This window comes from Nyctereutes procyonoides, unplaced genomic scaffold (assembly GCF_905146905.1).
Source record: "Nyctereutes procyonoides isolate TBG_1078 unplaced genomic scaffold, NYPRO_anot_genome, whole genome shotgun sequence".
Classification (NCBI taxonomy): domain Eukaryota; kingdom Metazoa; phylum Chordata; class Mammalia; order Carnivora; family Canidae; genus Nyctereutes; species Nyctereutes procyonoides.
In genome coordinates this window covers 3,684,091-3,699,778 of record NW_026575026.1, presented here as the reverse complement: position 1 = coordinate 3,699,778, position 15,688 = coordinate 3,684,091, and the positions used below count along the sequence as shown (strand labels likewise).

Below are 15,688 nucleotides of genomic sequence, written 5' to 3'. Positions count from 1 at the left end.
ATCGTTAGAAAGTCTACCATAAACCACAGATTCCATACTGGGGGAAAAAAAAAGGTGATGCTTGAAAATGTCTCCTTTGCAAATCTGCAAAACATTAATGAAAGCTGAAATGATGGTTAACCTGTATAAGAGTATATACAGAAAGCATGTGATTCAGAAGGAAATATAATTTAAGAGAAAGTGAGGACACTGTATAAACATTTTCATGAAGTAAAAGGTGGTATGGTGGCTAGGGTAGACGCTGCTCCAGTTACCATCCAAACTGAGTATTAGTAAGAGTCAAATGCATTTTCTTTTGTAGAGCGTGAAAATAACAAAAGAGCCCCCACCAACTAACAAGAGCAGCTTGGGAAATCCTGCCCTGCTGTATACTCATGGAGCAGAAAGGACACAAAAACTAGAGAAATGTTCCATTCCAAGGACACCATATCCAAGAAACAGCAGCAAGTATCAGGCATTGCAGTTACCAAGAACTCACTCTTCATCTTTGCAACAAGCAGCAGCCTTCACCATCAAATCTGAAATACTCTTTCATTCTGCAAACCCCAGAACACAGAGGAGTCAAGAATAAGAACCTTTGCTGTAATATACACTAATGATGTAATGCAAAATCTTCCAGACTTCATTTTAGAAGCAAAAAAAAAAAAAAAAAAACTGTTTAACAATAGAATTGTTTAGGGTCTGGAGGGATCACTTAAAAATTTTCAATGAAATTTGACTGTATTTTATGAAGTTATATCCCAGACCCACAAAGCATTGGAGAAATAACACTCGCTAACGCCCAGGGTCCAATGAACATAGGTTTTATAAGTCTTCACCTCTAACTATATATTATATATACCACCTCTATCCAGGAAGACCTATTTAAAAGCAATCTCATTCACAGCAATGTAATTTTAAAGATACTTTTCTGACTTAACTGATGTAAAGAGCATTTTTATACACTAAACTCCTAGAATATAAATATTTGAGCATTAAGGACTTCCCCCTTTCCTAAAACCATTTGTCCCAGGGCACCTGGGTGGCTCAGTAAATTAAGCATCTGCCTTCAGCTCAAGTCACAATCTCAAAGTCCTGGGATAGAGCCCCTGGGATGGAGCCTCCAGTCAGGCTCCCTGCTCAGCAGGAAATCTGCTTCTCCCTCTCCCTCTGCCGCTCCCCCTACTTGTGCTCTCTCTCTTCCCCTCTTGCTCTGTCAAATAAATAAAATCTTTCTTTAAAAAAATTAATAAAACCATTTGTACCACTACAGAAATACTTTTTTCTGCAAGTAAAATAATTTATACTAGAAAACGTCCATTTTTCTACAATTCACATTATTTTATTTACAATAAAGACCATGGAGTTACTGCTCACTTATTTTTAAATGTTCATTACCAGTTACTCTGATTTTTAAATGTCAGACTCTTCATTATCAGTTACATAAAAGTAATAGTCATCTTTTCTTCGGGAGCATTACAAGACTGACCAGTGAAGAGGCATTCGTTTCAGAAAAACATCGAAGTGACTTGGGTCTCAACTCTGGTACTAGGAGGTGTGTCTCAAAGATCTCTCACTAATAACAGTTACACACATTTTTAAATGACTTGCTTTCCTTGGGACATCAGAGTAGATTCAAATTTATCCCCATGATGATGTCACCCTCAATCACTTGCATTCTGCTATGCTTTCTTGAGTGGAGGAGGGTGAGACGAAGTCACAGAGAGCATGCTGGGAAACTGCACACTAGAATATGTCACACATGTACATACCTCATACTCGAGTCGGAAAAAAGTTGAAAATCACTTAGATGCAAAATTTTGTTTTACTGCCGAATAGGACATAAAAACTATGTGATCCAACTCCTAACTCTTCATTCAGCTCAGTGCTTTTTCATGACACTCTGCGCACTTAAATTACAAGTGTGTGCTTTTTAGGAATTAGAATCCTACACTTGTAGAATGCACATTTTGAAATGGAGATATTTATAAAAATAATTGTTCCCTAAAGAATAATTATACACATTAATAGTAGCAGGAAAAGATGCACATAAGAGTTTTAAGTACCATTATCTCTGAAAATAAAATGTCAGATTAAGTAAATGCTGTTTAAGGAAGGGGATAATACTAGACATTAAAGGAAGTAACATTTGGCTTTTTTGTACCACTTTTAAGCAAATATTTGTGGCTAAAATGAGAGGAATTTTGGGAAAGCATCCACCCACAGATGATAATCTAAGGTGAAAGAAAAATAATTCAGGAATCCAGACAAACTAGACATATTTTGGGATAAAAAAGCATTTAAAGTGAATTTCCAATTACCCCTACTGAGACACAGTAAAGAACTATAAAAGAACAGCTAGTAGGAGATACCGCTAATTATTTCCTCTGTACAAACACAAATGTCATTTGACTTACTCAAATTTAATGTACATTACTGAACATCCAAAGTCTAAAATTTGAGGACTTTTAGGATGGTAGAAGCAGCACAGTAATACTAGAAGAGATAAAATGAAAGCTACCATGTAAGGAAGTGAATATGAAAGTTGAGGATTTCCTAAATTCAGACATTTTACCAAGACTGTCAAATTCCTCTTCATGACAACCTTGTGAGGCAATCTTATCATCCTCATTTTACAGATGAGGAGACTACAATTTAAAGAGATCAAATATCTTGCCCAAGGTCCCACAGAAGAAAATTCTGATTTGTGACTGAAACCCAGATTAGCTGGCTCCAAAAGAAATAAACCTTCTCTCACTACACCCTGCAACCTGGCAAAAAAAACACCTGCATTAAAAATTTTAGCATTTTAATTAAAACCTTCAAAAGGAGGAGATATCAGGTTTATAGTAAGTGATGATATATAGACAAATATTAGTCACAGTTTGATAAGTATACACAAATGTTTAAAAAATATTTCCAAGTCATCCATAACATTAAATTTTATAAAGCTAAATATTTACTATTCCCTGAAATGCAGAAATTTGAAAAATTTTGTAGAAGGGCACTAAGTAAATTTGATCCTACCTAGATATTTTGAACCCAAAGGAAAAACGTGAGAGGTCCCATATTTTGTCAGCCACACAGCAGCGTCGCATGGGTAACTAGGATTATGCTTTTAAGGAAAACTGGGAAATTGCTTGTCTGATTTCTTTTGACTCTAATATGTCCTCTATTTATTCTTTTCCACTTTCCCTCTATATCTTGGAGTCCTCTTCTAAATTAGGGTAACCAAGTTTTGACTTCAGGAACTGCAAGTTTAGGTGCAGATGCAGATCTACTGCAATAAAGCCCACAGAACTGTAGTGATCGGTAGTGTATTACAGAAGAAACAAAAGTTTCCGTTATTTTCCAAAGTATTGACTCATGGAATTACTTATTCTCTATACTCTTTTGTTGTTCTTGCTGTTGTTTTAATGTAAGCTCTACGCCCAGCGTGGGGCTTAAATTCATGACCCTGAGATCAGGTGTCCCATGCTCTATTGACAGCTAGCCAGGTGCACCATTTCTCTATAGTCTTTTTAGCTGATCATAAAACATTTTTTATTTTAAAAAAGATAAAAATAGTAAAGAATGAAGAAAAGAGGGAGGTAGGTTAAAAAAAAAAAACAACTGGACCTTCAATTAAAAAATATCTAAACACCTTATTTTTGAAGTTCCAAAACTGAAACCTGCTTGTTCTCTTCATCTCTCAGGTGGTGTGGTAAATTAACCACACATAAGCATGCCAAAGTCAAATGAGATATGGAGAAACAATGACAAGGCAATTTAAGATCTATAAATCCTGAGACATAGTTCTTAATTTCAATATTTAAGAAATTAGTTATATACATGAGCTAAGCATGAAAAACAGATTTAGGGTATACGAACACCGAAAAGCAGGATTCAATTACTTAAAGAAGAATGCAGAAATTTCCTAAGTATGGAAAAACTACAAATATACACATACATAAATTTATGTTTATTATTCTTTTACTATAAAGTTCTATGTTAAAACATTCTTCTGGCAACACCATGAAACAATACTCAAGATAGTTTTGAGTCCTATCAAAACACTGACTTAAATGTGTCTAGATAATTACTTCATTTTCCACGAAATAGTTCTACTAAAATAAGTTCCCATTTATAGGCTTTCTTTTTCCATTACAAAAATACACTTATTCCAAAACAACATACATGAGGTTGATCCAATTTATTAAGTATGTTACTGAAACGCTGGATAATTCATAGCCCTTTGGACCTGTCTTCAAAAGATGCTCATTTAAAAATCAAGTACAAAACTATCATCTACTAACATAGGCGTCCAATTTTAAAACAAGCTTTTATTTGTGTAACAAGTTCATTTGATTTCTTTTTTTTCTTATTACCAAAATGCAACTTACTCCTCTGGGCCTTGATGTACAAACATGACTTCCTAATCACTCACAAGATTGCTTTGTAAGACTCATGGAAATTAAATTACTATAGTTTTTATAAACACTATTCCCATCTGCAAATGGAAATTAAGCTCCTTACAATATTTTAGTATGTCATATATTTACGCTGGTTTTCAAACTGGATCATTTCAGTTCCTCTGTTCCTCTTTTTTTACTGTGTAATAGCTATCTTGGAAATGTTATTGCTGTGTAGGTGGTTGGGTAGTTACTGTAAATTCAACATTCTTTCATTATTTGAAATTTTTTATAGTAGAATAAAAAAGAAAAAAATGGCAGCTCGAAATGTTCACAGGCCAGAGTTATAACTATGTTAATAACTGAAGATGATGGGCATCCTGGGTGGCTCAGCGGTTTAGCGCCGCCTTCAGCCCAGGGCGTGATCCTGGAGACCGGGGATTGAGTCCCACGTCAGGCTCCCTACAGGAAGCCTGCTTCTCCCTCTGCCTCTCTCATTCTCTGTCTCTGTGTCTCTCATGAATAAATAAATTTTTTTAAAAATTACAAAAAAAACTGAAGATAAAATGCAAGTGATTTGTCTACCAAAAGTATGAATTCTTACTTCCAAACTACCGACATCAACCTTTAACGTAGTGCAGGAGCTGCATTAACTGTACCCTACATAATTTTACCTGGTATATAGTTAATGCTTCCTGCCATTGGTGCAGAAGAGAAACAGATCTTTACCAAAGGTCTTTCAGGAAGAAAACAGAGAAAAGGTTTCCAAGTATGTCACATACTCAATATATTCTCAGCACCTTTGGAAGTATAGTTCCCTTGGCTCAAGAGAAAGGATTCCTGGATTACACATTCAACCTTCCTTTGCATTCTGACAAATGTGTGGTTTTTGAACATTTCTTTCTAAGGGCCATATGGTATACCAAAACTACATCCCCAAACTCATGAGATCATTAAATTTTGCAAGGGTGTTATTGACTTCTGTTCTCATTCCATAGGTTAAAAAGTGTTTTCCTAGTCTTTAATCACTAAAATAGTTTTGGCTTTTTCTTATTAATTTTTCCATAACACTTTTATATATAACAACTCCATTGGGGAAATTGTGTTATTGTCTTAAAATACTTGGGAGAAAGAGGGAAATGGAACTACTACACTTTCAGAGCAGTTTATGTCAAAGTGACAGTGAGACCAGTATAAATATATGTAGCTTCTTATGAATTAAAATGATACAGGGTTTGTTTGTTTTTTTTTTTTTTTTGACCATTCAGGTGAATGAAAATGAAAGACTATTAGCCTTAGTCAATTTTTAGATTCACAGCTGCATAGCACGACATATCAAGATCACGAGTGTACAAAGTAAAAGAACGACCACTTCACAGATCATCTGTGCACCACGACGCCCCGCGCCCAGCCCAGCCAACACCCACACCAACACCCACACCAACACCAACACCCACACCAACCCAACCCAACCCAACCCAACCCAACCGGCATTTCAGGAAGTTGATAGGAAGACTCTGGGGCAGAAAACGACCCCCAAGGTGCATCCAAACCCCTCCTCAGCCGTAAATGGCAAAGAGAGTACAGAGCAGAACCTGCCTCGTGGCATGAGCTTCACGCTTCACAGTTCATCTCCTGACTATGCCTTGGGGGTCCCCCGCCCAGGCAGACTTGGCGATTGGATAAAAGGGAGCCATCGGGGAGGTTCTTGGACCGGAGATGGGCTGGGGAGGGCACCGGGGTCAAGGGGGACCACAGGGCCCGAGAGGTGGGACGGGACCCAGGGGGCACCTAGGATTGGGGTGGGCGCCAGGGTCGAGGAGGACCACGGGGCCCAAGAGATGGGACGGTACCCAGGTGCACCTGGGGCTGGAGAGGGCACCGCGGTCAAGGGGGACCACAGGGCCCGAGAGGTGGGAAGGGACCCAGGTGCACCTGGGGCTGGAGAGGGTACCTGGGGCGGGCTGGAGAGGGCGCCGCGGTCAAGGGGGACCACAGGGCCGGAGAGGTGGGACGGGACCCAGGGGGCACCTGGGGCTGGAGAGGGTACCTGGGCGGGCTGGAGAGGGCGCCGCGGTCAAGGGGGACCACAGGGCCGGAGAGGTGGGACGGGACCCAGGGGGCACCTGGGGCTGGGGAGGGTACCTGGGGCGGGCTGGAGAGGGCGCCGCGGTCAAGGGGGACCACAGGGCCCGAGAGGTGGGAAGGGACCCAGGGGGCACCCGGGGCTGGGGGGGCACGTGGGGATGGGGGGGCACCTGGGGCTGGGGGGGCACGTGGGGCTGGGGCTGGGGGGGAACGTGGGGGGCACCTGGAGGGGGCACTGGGCCGGGCGCCGGGGGCGGGGGGGTGGCCGGGGGGGGGGGAGGCCGGAGGGGGGAGGAGGGCCGCGGCCGGAGAAGGGGCGCGGGCCCGCGGGGTGGAGCCGCCCGCCCGCCCCGCCCCCGCGCGCAGCCCCCCGAGCAGGCGGCGGGGCGGGGCCGCTGTGCCCGCCTCAGCCCTGGGGCGCCTGCCGCGGCCCGTGTGCGCGAGCCCCGGGGCGGGGTGGGGTCGGGGGTCGGAGGTCGGGGGGTCGGGGGGCCCGGCGCGGCCCGAGCGCGGGGCGGGGGCGGGGGCGGCCGAGGCGGAGGAAGAGCCCCGGGCGCCGCCGCGGCGTCCGCGCAGCGTCCCGGCGCCCCCCTGCGGGCGGGGAGTGTTGCCCCCGCTCCCCGCCCCCGCCGGCCGCCCGCACCCCCCCCCCCCCCCCAGCGTCGGCCCGGGCAACAGCGCCAGCCGCCGGCGGCGCGGAGCTCACCTACCTAGGACCTGACAAGCAGGAGCCCCTCAGACCCGGGAGCCAGTCGCCACCCCGCGTCACGGGGGCCGCCGCAGCCAATGGGCGCCGCCGTCACGGGCGGCCGCGGCCAATCAGGGCGCTCTCCGGTCCCCGGGCACCTCGAGGCCGCAGCCAATGGGCGCGCGCCGGGGGCGGGCACTGCGGCGGCCCCCCCTCCTCCCCCACCTCCCAGGAGGCGGGGCGCGGCCGAGGTCCGGGGGGGCCCGGCGGGCGGGGCGGGGGGCCCGACAGCCTGGGGCGCGCGCTGCCCTCCTGCAGCCCCGGGAGGCGGGCGGGGAGCGGGGCGGGAGGCGGACGGACGGCGGCGTCACAGGAAACTTGGGGAGGCTCGGCCGGCCGCGACCGGGAAGTGGCCGGGCCGGGGGCGATAAGCGGGGCGGCCCGCGGGGGACGACCCGGAGTTGCGGCCGCCGGAAGGGGCCGCGGGGGCGGGGCGGGCCGTCCCGGGGGCCGCCGCTCACCCCCGGAATCCTCCGCCCTTCCCGGCGCGCGGTGCATGCGGGCGCTCTCGGCCCGGCTCGGCCGACGCAGCCCCCCCCCCCCCCCGAGCTCCCGGGGCCTGCGGGCGGTCGGACCTGCCGCGGGGGCGCGCCCGAGCGTGCGGCGGGGCCCCCGCCCCGATCCCCCCAACCGATGCCCGCCGCGATCCCGACCCGGCCCGCGCCCCGATCCCCGCCGCCCGGTGCCCGCCGCCCGGTCCCCACCGCCCGGTCCCCGGCGGCCGCGCGCCGCCCTGACCTCTTCCAGCGCCCGGGTGCGCGGCCCACCCCGACCGGCTGGCTCTTCCAGGGAAGGCGGTTGCAGGAGCGCCTTCACCCAAAAGAATTCAGTGGGAAATGAGTAATGTGAGCCGAACAGAGATAACTGGGTGATGCGCGGCAGCAGCTCAGGTGTCCCGGTCCCCGTCCCCGTCGGGGCGTGTGCGTGTGGCCCAGCTCTGAAGGCGCCGAGCCGCGTACGGCGGGGGAGCCGAGCCGCATCCTTCGCCGGGAGCACAGTAACGTCAGGCTCCTCTCCACCCTCCCCCACCCCACCCAGAAACTTGAATTACGTGGAAGCCAAAGAAGAGTGGTGAATTTTCTGTGTTCAGCAGGGTGCTTGTTTAAGCACAGCGAACAGCCCTGCACAGAGACAAACCGTAGATCGGACTTTGCTTGTCTGCCGTTTCAAAGTCAAAAAAAGGAAAAGAAGAAGAAGAAGGCAAAAATAATGCTGTTAAACAGAAAAAAAAGTTTTAAGCAAGAACCTTAACTGTTCGTCTTAAAGGTGTGGGGAGAGATTTCCCCTTCTCAGTTTGCCTTAGAAAACCTGTCGTTGAGTATTCTTACTTCTTTTATATACATCCTTTTTAAAAAGTAGTTAGGTCGCTGTCAGCTAGTGTTTTGTCAGCTTTACATTCCAGGAATGTCTTTAAAGACTTGGGAGATACCAAGATATCACTCTGAAATGGGAGCATCTAGAGCCGGAGCAGCACCCAGAAATGGATAAAGAAAATGTGAGATAGAGGAGATACCACGCGGCCAGAAAAAAGAATGGAATCTTGTCACTTGCAACTCTGAGGATGCACCTTGAGGATACTGTGCTAACTGAAATAAGTCAGGCAGAGAAAGACAAATGGCCTATGATCTCACTTTATGTGGAATTCAAAAAAAAAAAAAAAAGAAAGCTCATAGACGCAAAGAGCAGACTGATAGCTGGGAGTGAGACTGAAATGGATGAAGGGGGTCAGAAGACACAAATTTCCAGTTGTGAAATAAATATGCCATGCAGATGTAATGTACACCACGGTACTAAATATTATAGTGCATCTTTGAAAGTTGCTAAGACAGTAAATCTTAGGAGTCCTCATCACAAGTTAAAAAGACTGTTGTAATAACTATGTATGAACTAGACACATGATGATCATTTTGCTGTCTATACAAATATCAAGTCATTATGTTAAACATCTGAAATCAATATAATATGTCAATTATACTGCCATAAAAAAGCAAGCAGAGATAACACCCACTTTCCACGGGAGACTAAGAATACAACTTCAGTGGGCAAATCACTCCCAACTTGGCAAAATTACCTTCTGTTATAAAGATCTGAGAAGTTTGTTTTTCCTCTGGATAAAGCTAATTGGTTAACACAGACGGTCAACCCAGTTACCAAATAAAATTAAGATGAATTATGTGTGCAAATGGTATTCTCAAGGCCTCGTACTTGAGAACTGGTTATCTTGAAAACTCATGCCATGGGTTGTATCTGCTTGGCTACAAAAAGGTGAGCGATTTCTTTCTGTCTTTAGAGTCTCTCTCCTAATTGCCTGCAATGCACATCACATTCTGGTTTAATTCTGTTTTATTCCTTTATTGCCTTTGTGGAGAGGATTTCTGGGTTGGGAAAAGATTTTGTTTTTAATTCTATTTCCCCATAAATACTTATGCCCAAAATATTGAGACCAGGAAGCTAAGGAAAGTCGTTGTATTTTGGTTTTTAATGTGTTCTCAAAAATGATCTCAGATTGGATGATACCTAATTGCTGAACTACTACATTTGAATAGAATCAGAAATGATAACAGTTAATGTTTGGTTATGTATTTTGTAGTGACTGCTAACTGCACAAACTAAGCATATGTGAACAAACCTCTTGAAAATTAACTTTCCGTGAATACTAAATATTATGTTATATGGCATGTCAATATGAATGAAATCCGTGAAATGTTTGTGCATTAAATGGTTAGGTAAAGCCAAAATACAACTTTGGAGATTGCTTTGCCATGGCGTATCTTTTCCAAGACCGTGAGGATTTCTCTACCTTTATGCAAAGAGAAGCTAAATCTGCAAAGATTTGTTTGGTGAATTACTTATTGCAGAATAGTTTCTTTCTTTCTTTCTTTCTTTTTTTTTTTTCCCCAGAATAGTTTCAAATAAAAGGCTACTGGTAGGGACACCTGGGTGGCTCAGTGGTTTAGTGCCTGCCTTCAGCCCAGGGTGTGTGATCCTGGAGACCTGGGATCAAGTCCTGAGTCGGGCTCCCTGCATGGAGCCTGCATCTCCCTCTGCCTGTGTCTCTGAATCGCTCATTAATATAATAAATAATTTTTTTAAAAAAGTCTACTGGTGAATTAGGACGTTTGATATGTATCATGTGTATGTGTGTGATAAGGAACTCAAATCTCTGAAAATAGTAAGAATCCTTCTAGTTCAACCATCTTCTCCCGTCTTACCTATTCACTCAAAAAATTTAAAAATTGCTTGCCATATGCCAAGCATTGTGCTAAGAACTGCAATTTTGAATGAATGTACTTGGGAGTAAATGAATTTGGAAAAACCTATGCTGCATTTCTGAAGCTGAATAAAGCAATTACGGCAAATCCAGTTTAAATTTTCCATCTGTTTTAATTATCACTTTGTATTGCAACAAATTTAATAAACACCTGATTTCACCTGATTTCAAAAATACTGTGCAACTTTTCTTACCTCTTGTAAATGTAAGGAAAGTATGGAAGAATAAAAGAAAATAATTTCCTGTGTGCATGTTCCACAGGCTCTGTAAAATACTAGCCACCCACATGGGGCCTAGAGGGATATGTATCTTAGTTGAAGTTGTTAGCATAGGATTTAAGAGGCTCTTCTATCGTTAAAATTTAGATCTATACCAGGTACTACTATGACTTAAAAGGCCCTAGTTCTGCCTCGCTATAGATTAAAATAAAAAACCTCTTTACTATATATTCAATTTTAACAAATACCAATTTTTCTCTGTTCTAATAACATTATTTACCTGGACAAATGAATACAATAACATGGATGTCAAAATTTCAGCAATTCTTAATTAAAAATTATTTTAGGGATGCCTGGGTGGCTCAGTCAGTTAAGCAACTGGCTCTTGACTTCAGCTCAGGTCATAATCTCAGGGTCCTGGGATGGAGCTCTGTGTGAGGCTCTACGCTCAGTGGGGAGTCAGCTTGATAGCCCCTCCCTCCCCACTCTAAATAAATAAACTCTTAAAAAATAATTATTTTTTAATTTTTTTAAAAGATTTTATTTATTTATTCATGAGACACACAGAGAGAGGCAGAGACACAGGCAGAGGGAGAATCTCCCCTGCGGGAGCCCAATGTGGGATTGATCCCTGGACCCAGGATCACACCCTGAGCCGAAGGCAGATGCTCAACCGCTGAGCCACCTGGGCGTCCCTAAAAAATTATTTTTTAAAAGTTCTTCCCTTACCCTATCTCCCCACTACTTACCCCCTCCTCTCCATTTTCCTATGTAATAGTTTCCCATTATTGGCTTCAAGAGAAATCTTGGCTGTGTGCCCTGTCAGTTCAATACTCACCTGTCAGTTCACCCCTTACTCTTTCCTTGATCTATAGTTCTCTTTTCCTCCTTTCTGCCCTCCTTTGCTTTATGACTCTGCCCTCTCTTAACCACAATTCATACTTAAGCACCAGCGCAAACCTCTTAAAATGGGAGATCGTGATGAGGCGTGCAACATGGAAATCATAACTGTCTTTATGTGCTGCAGTGTGTTTTTAGTGCATATATAAACTTCTTTGATTTTGAAAACTGTTCTCTTGAGTAATACTGTCACTAGAGGTCATATTTATGTGAGATTTCCTTTTGGATTTTGTTTTTTTTTTTTTTTTTTTGGCTTTCCAAATTTCCAAATTGCTTTATGGCTTCCTTTATTTTACAAATGTGTGTAAGAAAAATAAGGGAGGAAAGAAGGTGAAGGAGAATTGGAGGAAAATTTCTATCTTCAAACTAGGTATTGAATCCATTGATGCCATCTCACAACCATCCCTCCCTAGCAAAAGGCTGGCTGGCTTCCTAGCACTCTAATATTGCTTCCCCTGCTTCCCTGACCTGCTCACCATTGAGAAATATGACCATCAACATTTCCAATCAAGCCATGCCCTCCCCAAAGTGCCTCTGGGTCCCTCAAGGCTTGTCCCTTTTTATGTCTCAGAATTTACCTGTCCTTTCCCTCATTCCCTGATTCCTAGTTCACTGGAACTTCAAAGATAACTGTCAAATGTGTGCCAGTGAGGGAGTTCTGGAGTAATGATGGATTAATACACTAGCTTCATCAGAATCACCTGAGAACCTTTTCAAAAATATATACTCCTAGATTAACCCTCCAGAGATTCCAACTTGAAAAGTCTGGGAAGAGCTCAGAAAATCTGTTTGAACTGAGAACAATGAATCTAGTCAACATGGTGCATTGCATATAGGCGCTTAACTCTGCCCCTTCCCCAGAATCCTTGGCACAGCATAAATACAGATCCAGATCACCAGGAATGCAAGGCCCAGAGATCTCTGAAGGCATGAAGTGATAAGAAGGGCTGAAAACAACAGAACTGGTTGATAATCTATATCAGGAGTAAGCCTTCATATCACTTCCCAACTAAGCCACTGGGTAAGATACTGCCCTAACCTGATCCAGAGGCAATAAGATATACTCCGTGGGGAGGGTGAAGACTTGGAGACAGTTAGGGGCGTAGGGGTGAGGAGTCTTACTGCACATCAGGGTGAAGGGAGTAAGGGAAAGTCTGCACACTGAACTACGAAATTCCTCTCCCACTTAGCTCCTATAATGGCACTTTCTAGAATTGCATCCAGCAGAGAAGATATCAGGATGGCTTTTTAATGAAACTGACTTGCCTAAGGAAAAATATTTTCATGTATCTTGGGGGGGGGGGCGGTGGATTCATCTGCCTAATCACATCAAAATCCTCAAGTTCCAGCCAGGCAGGCAGCTCCTCTCCACTCTTACCCATGAACAGACATCTGAGGATCACCATACTTCTGAGGAAACCCCCAGTCATGAAAACTAGACAAGACAAAATTTGCAGAGGTAGGGAGAGGGAGCTGATTGTAACCACAGCAGAAAACAAAAAGAAACCTGAGAACTATTAGTGATATCCTTAAACAAAGAAAAGATCCATTATGAAAACAGGATGCTATTTTTTAAAAGAGATTTTCAAAGGAAAAAAAAAAAAGATCTTTTGGAAATTACAAAATAAGAAATGTTAAAGTTCAAAAGAAGATGATAAACTGAAGTCTTGAAGTCTCAGAACAAGAAAAAAAAGACAATTAAAAAAAATGAGAGAAAAGAAAACCTAGGATCAATCCAGGCATGTCCAGTGTTTTCACCATAAGCATCTTTGCTGTAGTCATCATCGCTGCAAGCATTTTCTCACCTAACAGATTAGCTGTGAGGCAATTTTGCCATAAAAGATAAAATAACTGGATGACAGTTTGGTTTCAATTCTCCAGTGACAAAGTTCCCATTTCTATGTTATATAAATCTTAGCTAGCCCTCATAATGGTCTATACAGTAGACGTGGTGGTCTTAAAACAGTGGATGATAACAACTGCATTTACCAACTTGATAGAAAATAATGGTGATAAAATTTATTGGAAAGTGTGAAATAATAGAGTGTGAAGCCAGATTACACACTGTCCCAGAAAATGGTTACACATCAGTTACAACGATAACAAAGCTCAGTTAGAAACGCATTACAGCATTAGCATCTCATCCACAGTTCTCGCTGAACTTTAGAGCATCTATGAGGAACACGTGACTCTATGTGAAGAACAAACAACAGTGTAGACGGTTTTCACAATGCAATACAAAGCTCAGGTAAAAATATTGCATCTCAGAATTTGGAAGACTGATGCCTCGCTTAATGAATGAAGAAATTATTAATTTTATTAATTTTTTTTCACATTTTGTTAGAACCTTTTTATTTTTCTTTATTTTATCTTTTATGATAAAACTGCTTTAGGGCCAATTAGTTATGCAGTGAAAAAGTCTGCAGCAAAGATACTTGCAGCAAAGATGTTTATGGCAAACTACCTAGAATCCAATCCAGGAGGTGAACATCCAACCTCTTAGGGGTTCCAAAAAGAGAGGAGGTGGGTGGAGGAGGGGCAGAGTTATGGAAGAAAGACATTTTTTCCCAGAAGTGAAAGAAGTGTTTTTCCAGATTGAAATCCATCTACAGGATCCCTGGGTGGCTCAGCAGTTTAGCGTCTGCCTTTGGTCCAGGGTGTGATGCTGGAGTCCTGGGATCGAGTCCCACATCGGGCTCCCCACAGGGAGCCTGCTTCTCCCTCTGCCTGTGTCTCTGCCTCTCTCTCTCTCTCTATGTCTCTCATGAATAAATAAATAAAAATCTTTACAAAAAAAAAAGAAAGAAAAGAAAACCATCTAGTGAGTGCTTTGCAAAATGAATTAAAAAGGCTCACAGAAAAACATTTATTCCTGAAATGTCAGAAAGCAGAGATAAAGAGAATCCCCTCAAAACTTCAGACAGAATAACAGACTGCAGACGGAGGATTAGGCATGATAACAGAGAAGGGAATTGGGCTTTTCAATAATGATACTGTAAACCTGAAGAAAATAGAGAAATATCTTTAAACTCCAAAGGGAGAATGTTTACCATCTAGAATTACCTACAAACCCAATCAATCAACCAAGTGTAAGACAAAATAAAGGTGTTCTCAGACGTGCAAGATTACAAAAAGCTTTATTCCTATGGAGCCTTTTCTCGGGGAGGTACTTGAAGATATTTTCCACCAAAAAGGAGAATTTAAAAAAAGATGAAGACATGGATCAAAACTGGAGAAAGGAAAAGGGAATACCCAGGATGATGGTGAAAGAAATTTCTAGGATTACAACTGTATGATAGGCCTAACTAAAGAGCAACTAGTACAGACTGAGGTAGGAGAAGGAATGTCTCCAGAACTGGTATCTCTAAGAAAAAACAACAACAACAAAAATTGGGATCAATAAATTCTCAGTATATTTGACTACATAGAGAGATGTATTAGCATTATAACAGTTTGGAGATGACAAAACAGCAGGCATATAAGAAATGAAGCAAATGGAAAATGATTGCGATTATTACCTATGGTAAAAAATATTATGAAACTTTACATTTTGGGATCCCTGGGTGGTGCAGCGGTTTGGTGCCTGCCTTTGGCCCAGGGCGTGATCCTGGAGACCCGGGATCGAATCCCACATCGGGCTTCTGGTGCATGGAGCCTGCTTCTTCCTCTGCCTGTGTCTCTGCCTCTCTCTTTCTTTCTCTCTCTATGACTATCATAAATAAATAAAAAAATTTAAAAAAAATTTAAAAAAGGAACTTTACATTTTAAAAATGTAATCATAGCATGCATGTGACTCAGCCTTAAAAAAAAATTACATATGGGCACCTGGGTGGCTCAGTCAGTTAAGCCCAGAGTCCTGGGATTGAGTCCCACAGCAGGACCCCCACTCAGCGGGGAGTCAGGTTCTCCCTCTCCCTCTACCCCTCCTTCCCTGCTCATGCTCTCTCTCATGCTCTCTCAAATAAATAAATAAAATATTTTTTTAAAATCATACAATCTTCCTAATCTAAGATCTGAGTATTGTTTAGCCCCAAATTACAATATTGTAGATACTACGATATTTTAAGAATAGGGTGAGGGAGGCTATTGAGTG

The 15,688-nt window shown here is 43.4% G+C and overlaps 1 protein-coding gene across 3 annotated transcripts in view; it reads right to left on the bottom strand.

Moving 5' to 3' along the window:
• The window catches only part of FER (FER tyrosine kinase), a 437,163-nt gene extending 426,402 nt beyond the window's left edge, over positions 1 to 10,761 (bottom strand). The window contains exon 1 of one of the 3 annotated variants that reach the window (XM_055315288.1): positions 7,945 to 10,761. The gene's annotated coding sequence lies outside the window, so the exon portion shown is untranslated. Of the gene's footprint in view, positions 1 to 7,168; positions 7,224 to 7,944 lie in introns of those variants that run through there. The other 2 variants (XM_055315286.1, XM_055315287.1) reach the window with 2 other exon arrangements.
• Positions 10,762 to 15,688: the final 4,927 nt, after the last annotated feature.